The sequence below is a fragment of the Miscanthus floridulus genome, chromosome 15 (assembly GCF_019320115.1).
Source record: "Miscanthus floridulus cultivar M001 chromosome 15, ASM1932011v1, whole genome shotgun sequence".
In the NCBI taxonomy this organism is placed as follows: Eukaryota; Viridiplantae; Streptophyta; class Magnoliopsida; order Poales; family Poaceae; genus Miscanthus; species Miscanthus floridulus.
The window spans coordinates 9445276-9454666 of NC_089594.1; the positions used below are offsets into that span (position 1 = coordinate 9445276).

General features: G+C 47.3%; 1 long non-coding RNA gene across 3 annotated transcripts; it reads right to left on the minus strand.

Moving 5' to 3' along the window:
* Positions 1 to 4730: 4730 nt before the first annotated feature.
* LOC136508866 (uncharacterized) lies at positions 4731 to 6575 on the minus strand. Of its 3 annotated transcripts, XR_010772135.1 has the most exons (4): positions 5991 to 6575; positions 5665 to 5891; positions 5088 to 5197; positions 4731 to 4986 (listed from the first exon to the last, which is right to left on the minus strand). It is a non-coding gene; the product is annotated as an uncharacterized lncRNA (long non-coding RNA). The 3 variants fall into 3 exon arrangements; XR_010772133.1 differs by lacking the exon at positions 5991 to 6575 and having other exon boundaries at positions 5665 to 5984; XR_010772134.1 differs by lacking the exon at positions 5991 to 6575 and having other exon boundaries at positions 5088 to 5214; positions 5665 to 5984.
* Between the last annotated feature and the right edge of the window lie 2816 nt (positions 6576 to 9391).

Below are 9391 nucleotides of genomic sequence, written 5' to 3' on the forward strand. Positions count from 1 at the left end.
TATTCAATAGGCTCGGCACAGGTCATACAAATCCTAGGATCCCTATCCAGGAAGCATTACCATTTCCTAGCCATTGTTTGGAAAACACTTATATACAGATCCCAGCTAATAAAAAAGATTCAAAATAATTCGTCAAAAACACAGACTCCAGATAATGTTTTGTCATAATGAAACTTGGGGCCTTACATTTACCCTAAGGAAATATGATGTTTTAAAAAGAAGTTAGAAATGATTTACTAGACATAATAGATAACATGTGACTAAGGGAAAGTATATAAACAATTATAACGACCATAATTTTTCATGCCTATAGCATATCACAAGGAACAAGACTCATTTTTCTATAATATTTTTCAAAAGAAACAAGAATAAAAACATTTTTTTCTGCCAGGTCAAGCACAACCCGACAGCCATCGAAAACTCTGGTGGAGCCCAAGAACCAAGTGAGCAATCCGTGCAACAAGGTGTGCGGCCGGGGAGGGGCCATGGCAACTGAGGCGAGGAGGGGCGTGGCTGGGGAGGGGCCACGGCCGGGGAGGTGTGCGGCCGCAAAGAGGACCTGGAGAAAGCGGCCGCGGAGGGGCCATGTCCGGAAAGGGGCCAAGCGCTCGCAACAAGAGAGGAAGAAGCGAAAGAGAAACAAACGAACCGTTTTTTTTGTGTGTAATGAGTGACAGTGGTGGGTAATTTCTTCAAACTCCACCAAACTTGGATTTGGTGCTCCACCAATTTGGTAAGTCTGGGGCAGATCCACCGTTTTGGTGGAGCAGATCCACGATGGAGCTGCCGGATCCAAAAGCGTTTAGCTACAAAAGTTGGATCAAAATTTGGATTGATGAATCTGGAGCTGATGGAGCTCTATCAAACAGGCCCTAAGTGGGTAGCAGCTTGGCGGGAATGGGCTGAATTACCCAAGCTAGTGACACCAAACAGCAAGGACATATGAAGAGAGATGTTAATTTTGTGAGTCACAAGAGGAGCTATCCAATTCCTACTGCAAGCTCCCTTCCCCTAGGCTGATGACCCTATGATAGAGGAGCAGCATCATATCATATCAAATTGTAAAAGACAGCTTTTCTTCAATTTGTATTTCTTTTTGTTTCAACGGACGGATCATGTATACATATAAGTAGATGCATATGCATAAGAAAGTATACAACATAGTGGAGTAGTACAAATTAAAGTGTTAGTCGTCGATCATCAGGTGGCAGGCTGGATAAAGCCGATGTATGGGGATTGCCGGCCTTGCGGCGGCCACATGTAGGCCATCTTCCCACGCTTGGCAAGCTCAAGACTCGACGACGACGACAAGCGCTTGAGCTCCACCACCAAGAAGCAGCAGGCATCGTAGGTGATGGGGGCCCCGTAGTTGGTCGGCTCCATGGTGCTCATCGGCCGGCAGATGCAGAACCTGCCGTCGCCCAGGTACGCCAGGGTTGGCATGTCCCGAGGCCTCGAGACTCGGCCGCTGCTGATGACGCACTCCTCCCAGGGCCAGGGGAACGTCTGCGGCCACACGTGCCGCACGGCCCCGGTGGTGACGTCGCACGCGCACAGGAAGCCTTTGTCGTCGGCGGTGAGGCCGATGACCGAAGAGCCAAGCTCCGGGACGTGGAGCCCGCGGCCCTGGAATGGCAGCTGCCACGTCCCCTCCGTCCGCCACGTCGCGCTGTGCTCGTCGGCGGCGTCCAGGGAGAATGTGCCCTTGCCGGTGACGGAGATCCACACGCGCGTGCCCACTGCACAGTACGCCGAGACGAACGCGAGCTCGTTCTCGGCCAGGCGCCCCACGGGGGGTTTCGGGAGCGGGACGGCGTGCCACTGCCAGCACCCGCCGGGGACGGGGAGCAGCCGGAGCTTCTCGAAGCCGTAGATGCCGACGAAGAGGATGGTGTCCATCCTGATGACGGTGCCGGCGGCGGCGGCGTCTCCCGGTCCCGGCACCAACAGGGGGAGCATGGCGGGCGCGTCCCTGTAGCTGCCGAACGCGCGTGGCGAGCCGAAGCCGCGGCCCTTGGGCCACCACCGGACGAGGCGGCCCTCGGCGTCGCGCATCCGCGGGCTCGCCTGCCGCTCCCAGAAACCGTAGCCGCCGACCTGCATCACCGTGTCGTGGAACACGGTGTCCCAAAAGTCGTAGGAGGCGCCCAGGACGGCGCCGCCCGAAGCGGCGAAGGCGCGGCAGCCGGTCGGCGAGGGGAAGCGCGCGACGGGCCGCGGGGAGCAGGCCGCCGCCACCATCTTGATCTCCTCCTCGACATCGGCGACCAGCAGGTCGTACACGAGGTGGCCCTCCTCCTCGTCGTGCACCACCAGAAGCGGCCGGTCGGCGGCCATCGGAGTCGGACCGCAGCAGCCGCGCGCGTAGCAATGTCTCTCGCCGCGCGCAGCCAGGGTTGCGATTTATAGTGCGTGCTGCCTGCCCACCGACCAGATCTCGGAATCCTAGCTTCTGACGTGTTCTTCGGAAAAATTTTTGGGTGCGCACGGCCGGTTGAGCCCATCGCCCACCTAATTTATTTTCCTGTTCTTCTCGGATACGGCTGCTGGAAAATCTATGGCTTCCGCCTCCTAGCCCTTTGTTTTCATGTAATTTTGGTCTAAAAAAGGCCTAAAAGTATATAATCTCACCATGATTAAAAGCAATATATCTCTAATCTCTGCACCTAAAAAGATTCTAAAGTAATCATCCATCAGTGATGCCAAATACATCCCGATTCCATTTCGGCTCCCCTTCCGCGTCGTTCTGCGTTCAAAAGCAACGGATACGAAGTCCAGATCTGACACGAACTCCTTCCTAGGAAGACTCGATCCGACAAACTCTTTCCGCGTCCGATTTAAACGTCATTGTGTCCACGTGTGCAAATCTGTTATTATTTTTACACCTTCATCCAATGGTGCATGCGCCCAAGAACTCCAATGAGTACGCGTGCACCGGAACCGAGTGTCATACCGTGTGTTCGTGCAACTCCTCCGCAGACGTCTGGATTACAGCGCACGAGCAATAGCTTGGACCCATCGTCCACAGAAATTTATCCCTGTCCGGTTAGGAGTACGTGACGTGGGAAATAAAGGAAACACCAATTCACCCTTTGTTACCCAAACCAGATTCTACATGACTCTTCTTTACTTTTGTAGACGATTTTCAAATTAAGAATCTATAATGATATAAGTATAATTTACAAAAAAAAGAATGAAATTAAAATTAGAAAAAATGAGAGGGATAAACTCCCTCCGTAAAAAATAAATCAGACTCCTAAAAAACAAATAAATTGGATTTAGTTAAATATTTTTCTTTTCAATTTTGTACTGTCGTAGCAGATTATTTAGTTGTTTTATCTCACACAGACAAATAGTATGTCAGACTAAAAGAAGTTCACCTTAGGATCTCATAGTCTTAGGCAGTTGTGATGAACACGGTTGCTACACTACACTACGAATTAGATTGATATGATGATCATGTCAAAACTTGAATTATGTTCTAATTGAACATGAATCTCAAAAGGATGGATCTAGCTACAAATGTAATGTTGCGAGTAGTTTTTTTATAATAATAGTACAACACACGGTTACATATAAATTATAATGATATTATTTTTCCGTGCAACGCACGGGCATGATTCTAGTATATACATATAATTTTCAAATAAGATGTTCAAATTAAATTTTGGTTGCACCATTAGATTTTTTTTATTGAGGTCTTCAAAATAATACCACCCTTGACCATGTTAGGAAGGAACTTTTTTGAATATTTTTTAAACGCTAGGATAGTTTTTTTGTCACCCTGGAACAATGGTTTCAATTTAATAATAAAATTGTTCCGCCTCCAGGGAAAAATATTTTGCACAGAAAATTATCCAAATATATCCAAATGCGGTCTTGTTTTGAAGATCGATCATAAGTGCAATCAAAATTTGATTTAGATACTTAGTTTAAAAACTATGAGATTTTTCTTCAACATTTTTTTGTTTACTAGTGAAAATGCACGTGTGACACGCACGTGAATATCAAAAGAAAACTCTACTTTGAAACAATAGGATAATACCCTGATTTAGAATTAACTACCAAGCTGCTATACAATAGGCTACAACTACATTACAAAGTCCTGATGCATGAAGTACATAAAATTGTTCCTGGCCCCGTTCGCTGGTCTGAAACTTGGCTGAAATTAGCTGAAAAACACTATTCTGGTTGAATTGTTGTTAGAGAAAAATACTGTTCTGACTGAAAAAGAAGCCGAACAAGCCGAATATGGGGTAAGCCGAACAGGGCCATCCCCATCTATCACATCAAACCACTTGCAGAGCTTGTGATTGAAGTATGTTGACACTTGACAGTGTAGCTTGCCTACCCTCTTACCATCATCAAAATCTGTCTTCCATGTGTTCTTGGATGCTTAGTATAATCTCACCATCTTCCCATTCCCCTCCTACTACTCCTCACATCCTCATAATATAAAATAAAGATTGTCAAAGAAACCTTACTAAATTTTTAATTTACTGAAAGAAACTTTAGATACTTTAGAAGCTTGGAAGTTACCAAAAAGGCTTGTACTCAAAGCTGTTTTTCTATCGGTGTTTGCTCACTAAAATTACTTTTATTAGCCCATAGTAAAAAAAAAAGAACTATAATATGTAGGATAGTATATAGAATAGAACAATATCACATCTAGCCTATGAAGATTAGCAGTAAAAGGAGAGTATAAAGTTGGAAATTCTTCCTATGAAAACCTCCATTGCCAATGCGTGAATTGCAATCTTTGTTGAGTATTACACCCGATTGCATTATGGATATCAATTTGCCATTCAACTGAACCTTCCTCCAATAGGGATTATTGTTGCACCATTTTAATTGGAATTTTATTCCATCATGGAGTAGTTCTCCTTCCCCTATTGCTTTGTAAAACTTATTCTTAAGTTGGTCAGCAAGCTCTTTGCTGGCTCAGTGCAATATATCAGGTGTGGACATCTCTTCCCCTCCGTTTTTCTGTCAAAAAAGTGGAAAGATAAAGTAATTTGTTTTACAGTTTTAAATCTGAGAGTCTACTCCATTGACTATATTGGAGCGTAATTAAACAAAAAATTTACCATCTTATCCCCATTGCCATCAAAAGCAATGTTGTTGGCCCAAGGAGCATCACCCTGTGCAGATCATGCCTGAAGGCATGCATCACCCGTCCACCTTGCTCTCTTGCTCCCTATCCAATTCTAGTTCCTGTCAATATCATTTGTTCATGACAATTAACCGAATGAAATAAACTCAACTAAAGATCTCGATAACCCATCTAAATCCCTCACAAGCAACATTAGACAAGGGAGGGAGCCCTCTATGGTTCACTTCCGCATTGGGGTTTCAGTTGAACTGACAAAAATCGGTAATCAGTTTTTTCTCTGCTGAAGAATAAAAAATAGGTACAGGCTCCCCTGCCGGCAGATCTTTTGCTGTGTAAAATAATATTTTACAACCTTGCTAAGACATACACTAAGACAAACATACTGAAGAATGTTACTGTTAATTTGATTAGATGAAATCATGAAATTGGTGTGTAGAGATTTTTATTATTTCTTGAAACTCCACATATAGCATTAAACAAAGTTCAACAACAATAATAATATAATAGTAGATAAATAAATTTTGGATGCAACTGAACAGATTATTAGTTACCTGGCACAAATCTTGTCGAAGTAGATAACAAAACCTGCAGGAGACAAGAAGCACCAAAATGTCGACCGTGGCAATCATCATCAACAATAATCAAATCAACTCGTGGAAACCTGCTGCGAGATGTCAATTTACAGCATGAGTTACTTGCTGCTGAGCCCCGCCTACGGCCTCCCTCTGCAGGTCAACAACAATCAGCGCCTGCGTCACTCCGTCCTATCCGCCGTCGGCTGCATCGCGCACCAACACCATCCAAATCTAGTAATAGAACACAGTACCAGTGTGTGCGCGAAAGCCAGGAGGGAGGGGTTGTGAACCGAAGAACGTACCGGTGATGGAGTAGTCATCCTCGGTGCGCCGAAGAGGAAGCAGTCGGCCTACAGACCTTGGCGAGGAAGATCTCGATGGCGGGCGGGAAGCCGATGCCGCCGCCAGTCGAGGTCGGTGTTGATAATGGGCCGGTCGACGACGCGGAGCCCTGCGATGGGGTCCTTACACACAACACACCTCCGTGGTGCTGCCGGTGACGAGCCCGCTCGGTGCTTCCTCGCCTGCCGGCCCGTCGTCCATCGCGCCGGCAACTGTGGCGTCCCCGGCGCCCCCGCGAGGGCATGCGCGTCCGGGACTATGGTGCGTCGCGAATTCTGCGAGTGGGTAGTGGGAGAGGGGGCGGAGTGGAGGAGGAGATTTGTACCGCGTGATTGAGGGGCTACAGTTATGGTGGAAACAAAGAGAGAGGCGTGGGTCGGGAAGGGAGGGTGGGTACGCGGGTGGAGCGACGCGGCGGTTTCCTTCGGCCTCTGCCTTCGCCCAATCAAGCCGCGGGCATCGCCACCAGCGAATATGGATTACGGAGGCGCCGGGACGACGCTACGGTTCACAACGGAGACAAGGAAGGGAGGAGGGTGGATACGCGGGCGGGTACGTTCGTTGTAGGTGAAAAAAATGCCGACCAAGGCGTGGTTGATACGGGAGATGAGGCGAAACACGCTGTCACACAAGCATCGTCCCTCCGCGGTCCACCCGTCACTTGTATCTTAACCGTTGGATGGAAAATCAAGACACATCCAACGGAGGAGATCTTGAGTGGGTAGGAGATTTTTGTAATTCCTTCGCTCATTTATAGTATAGATAGATACGGATTCCTAGATGTGGGTGCAGGGGTGGGCGGTGGGTGGATAACGAGTGAATACAACTTTCTTTTTCTCCGGACTTGTTTGAAACCCACCTTCAAGTCAATTTCAATGAGCCAAGCCAAAAATAAGTGCAATTCAAGCAATTTTAAAACGAGCCACAAGCATGCTCAATGAGCTTTTTGTCCAGCCCTACTGGTTAAAGACTGCCTAGGCAGTGTATAATCCCCTCCCCTGCACAAGCCCATCGCAATCCGCCCCACTGCTCATTTCTATTGCGGCGAGGGCATCACCGCCGGTTTTGGGGGTCAACAGTGGTAAGTCGGTGGTGATGGGACCCCCCCCCCCAAAAAAAAGCCCTCATCACCGACGGTTTTGAACCGGCGGTGATACTCCCCTCTCCCTCCCCCCTCCCCCCTCTCGCCCCCACCACCATCATCGTAATTGGCCCCATTCGCTGGTCTGAATCTTGGCTAAAACTGGCTGAAAAACATTGTTTCGGCTGAATTGTTGTGAGAGAAAAACATTGTTCCGGCTGAAAAAACAAGCCGAATAAGCCGAATATGGGGTAAGCCGAACGAGGCCATTGTTTCATGGGCCGGCGGTGATGGGCCACCTATTCAACAAGGTAGGAATTAAATAAGTGGGTAGAAAACAACCTTCGAGTCAGCTGATGATGTGGAACCTTCAAATTTGGGCATCTCCTTGATCAATTGGGTGAAAAGAACCTCTAAAATGAAAGAAAGAGCCTTTCCATCAAATTGATCAACCCAAAAATAAAATTTAGCCAATAAAATAAGTTGGAAATTGAATGGGTTGATAGTTACCAACCTTAGAATAAGGGAGTGATAGGCATTTTTCAAAAAAATGGGAGCCTTCATGTGCAATTGGGTGAAAAACAACGGTAGTAATGGTGAAAAAATAGTACAATTTTGGGTAGAAAATGAAAAGGGCGCAGAGAAGAAGAGGGGAGTATATATAGCCTCTACCCCCCTCACCGTCGATTCTAATCTTCAACTAGTTGTGAAAATCCCCCTTCGCCGCCAGTTTAAGCTACAAATTGTTAATGAAGGGGGGAGGGCATCACCGCCAGTGAGCCCATCTCGTAATGGGTACACGCGGGTGGCCCGGTCCTGATGTCGTACGCGCACAGGAAGCCTTTGTCATCGGCGGTGAGGCCGATGACCGAGCCGAGCTCCGGGACGTGGAGCCCGCGACCCTGGAATGGCACCTGCCACGTCCCCTCCGCTAGCCACGTCAAAGTGCCGTGCTCGTCGGCGGCGTCCAGGGGAAGCTTGTTTCATTGTTGCTGAAGCTAGCCACAGTAACTCTGTCATGTATCCTATTAGCTTCAGTGAAAACAGGGCAACGATGTGTTGCTCTGCATCCTACAGTCTTCTTGTTGACAATTGCTTACCCTCGTGTTGCTGCTGCTTTTGCCTATCCATCTCACACCGCTTTTAGCTGCGGCGTGCTCCGGCTCAACAGGCTCTCCTTCGCCATCTGGTCGGTCACTGGTCGCTGCTCTTCATCTCCGGATTGACTGCATGAGTTAAGTTTATTTTTTTCGTCAGATGTTGTGCCGCAATTGACAACATTAATCAGACCAGGAATTAGCTAAGGATCGATGAAATCACAGTTCCATGCCGTCAAACAAACATCAGCAAGGTGGCAACTTGCCGACAACACCCTGAACAACTACTTGAAGGCTGTGCTGTACAGCATGAACAGCCACATTTTCAGTTCTTGTCAGACGACAAGTTTCTTGATAAATGGCAGTGCTAAATAAATATGTTGAAAAGGCACTAGTGATGTATGGAGTAGCAATGGGCGATCGAAATCATTATTCGGATTAGAAGCTATATCAGTTCTGCTTTTCGTTGGACTAGAAATTTTTGCAATGAACAGATGAAATCCTTATTTCCTCTGAAAAAAAAGTTACAATGACACAGTGCTGCCAGTATCCTAAATCCTGCACAAGCTACTGTTCCATTTGTAGCTACAGCATGAAACACCACATTTTCAGTTTCTTGTCACCTCTACTTCCCATTTGATCCATAACAATGCGCTGAGGTTACCTTGGTTTGCTAACTTTTTCACGCCTTGGCATCCTACGGTGGTACAATATAAATATTAAAAATTACATGAAACCCTAAGTAATGACGATTCTTAGGTTGAAAAATCCGACTAATATATAATGAATCGATGCGAAAAAAAACTAGGAGTGGAGTAAGGATACCTTGCTCTCAAAGATCTACGGATCAAATCAAAGTTTCCAAGGTCCAATATGCTGATTCGTGAGGTAGGACGAAGTGGGGAGAGCAAAAACCCGAGAGGGAGGAGAAAGAAGAGAAAGAAACCTCAGCCAGGAAGGTTGGGCGGCGGGTTAAAACACCACCTCGATGCTATAGATCTTGGCGCCAAACTCGGCGCCAATAACCCCGGCGCCAATGACACCAGCGGCGAGGTGGCTGCCATGTGACTGCCACGTCTGCGTCGATGCCGACGTGGCCGAGGAAGCTCGGCGCCAATTACTATGGCACCGAGACGTGTAATCTCGGCACCAACTAATACGGCGCCGAGCTGAGGGTCCATAT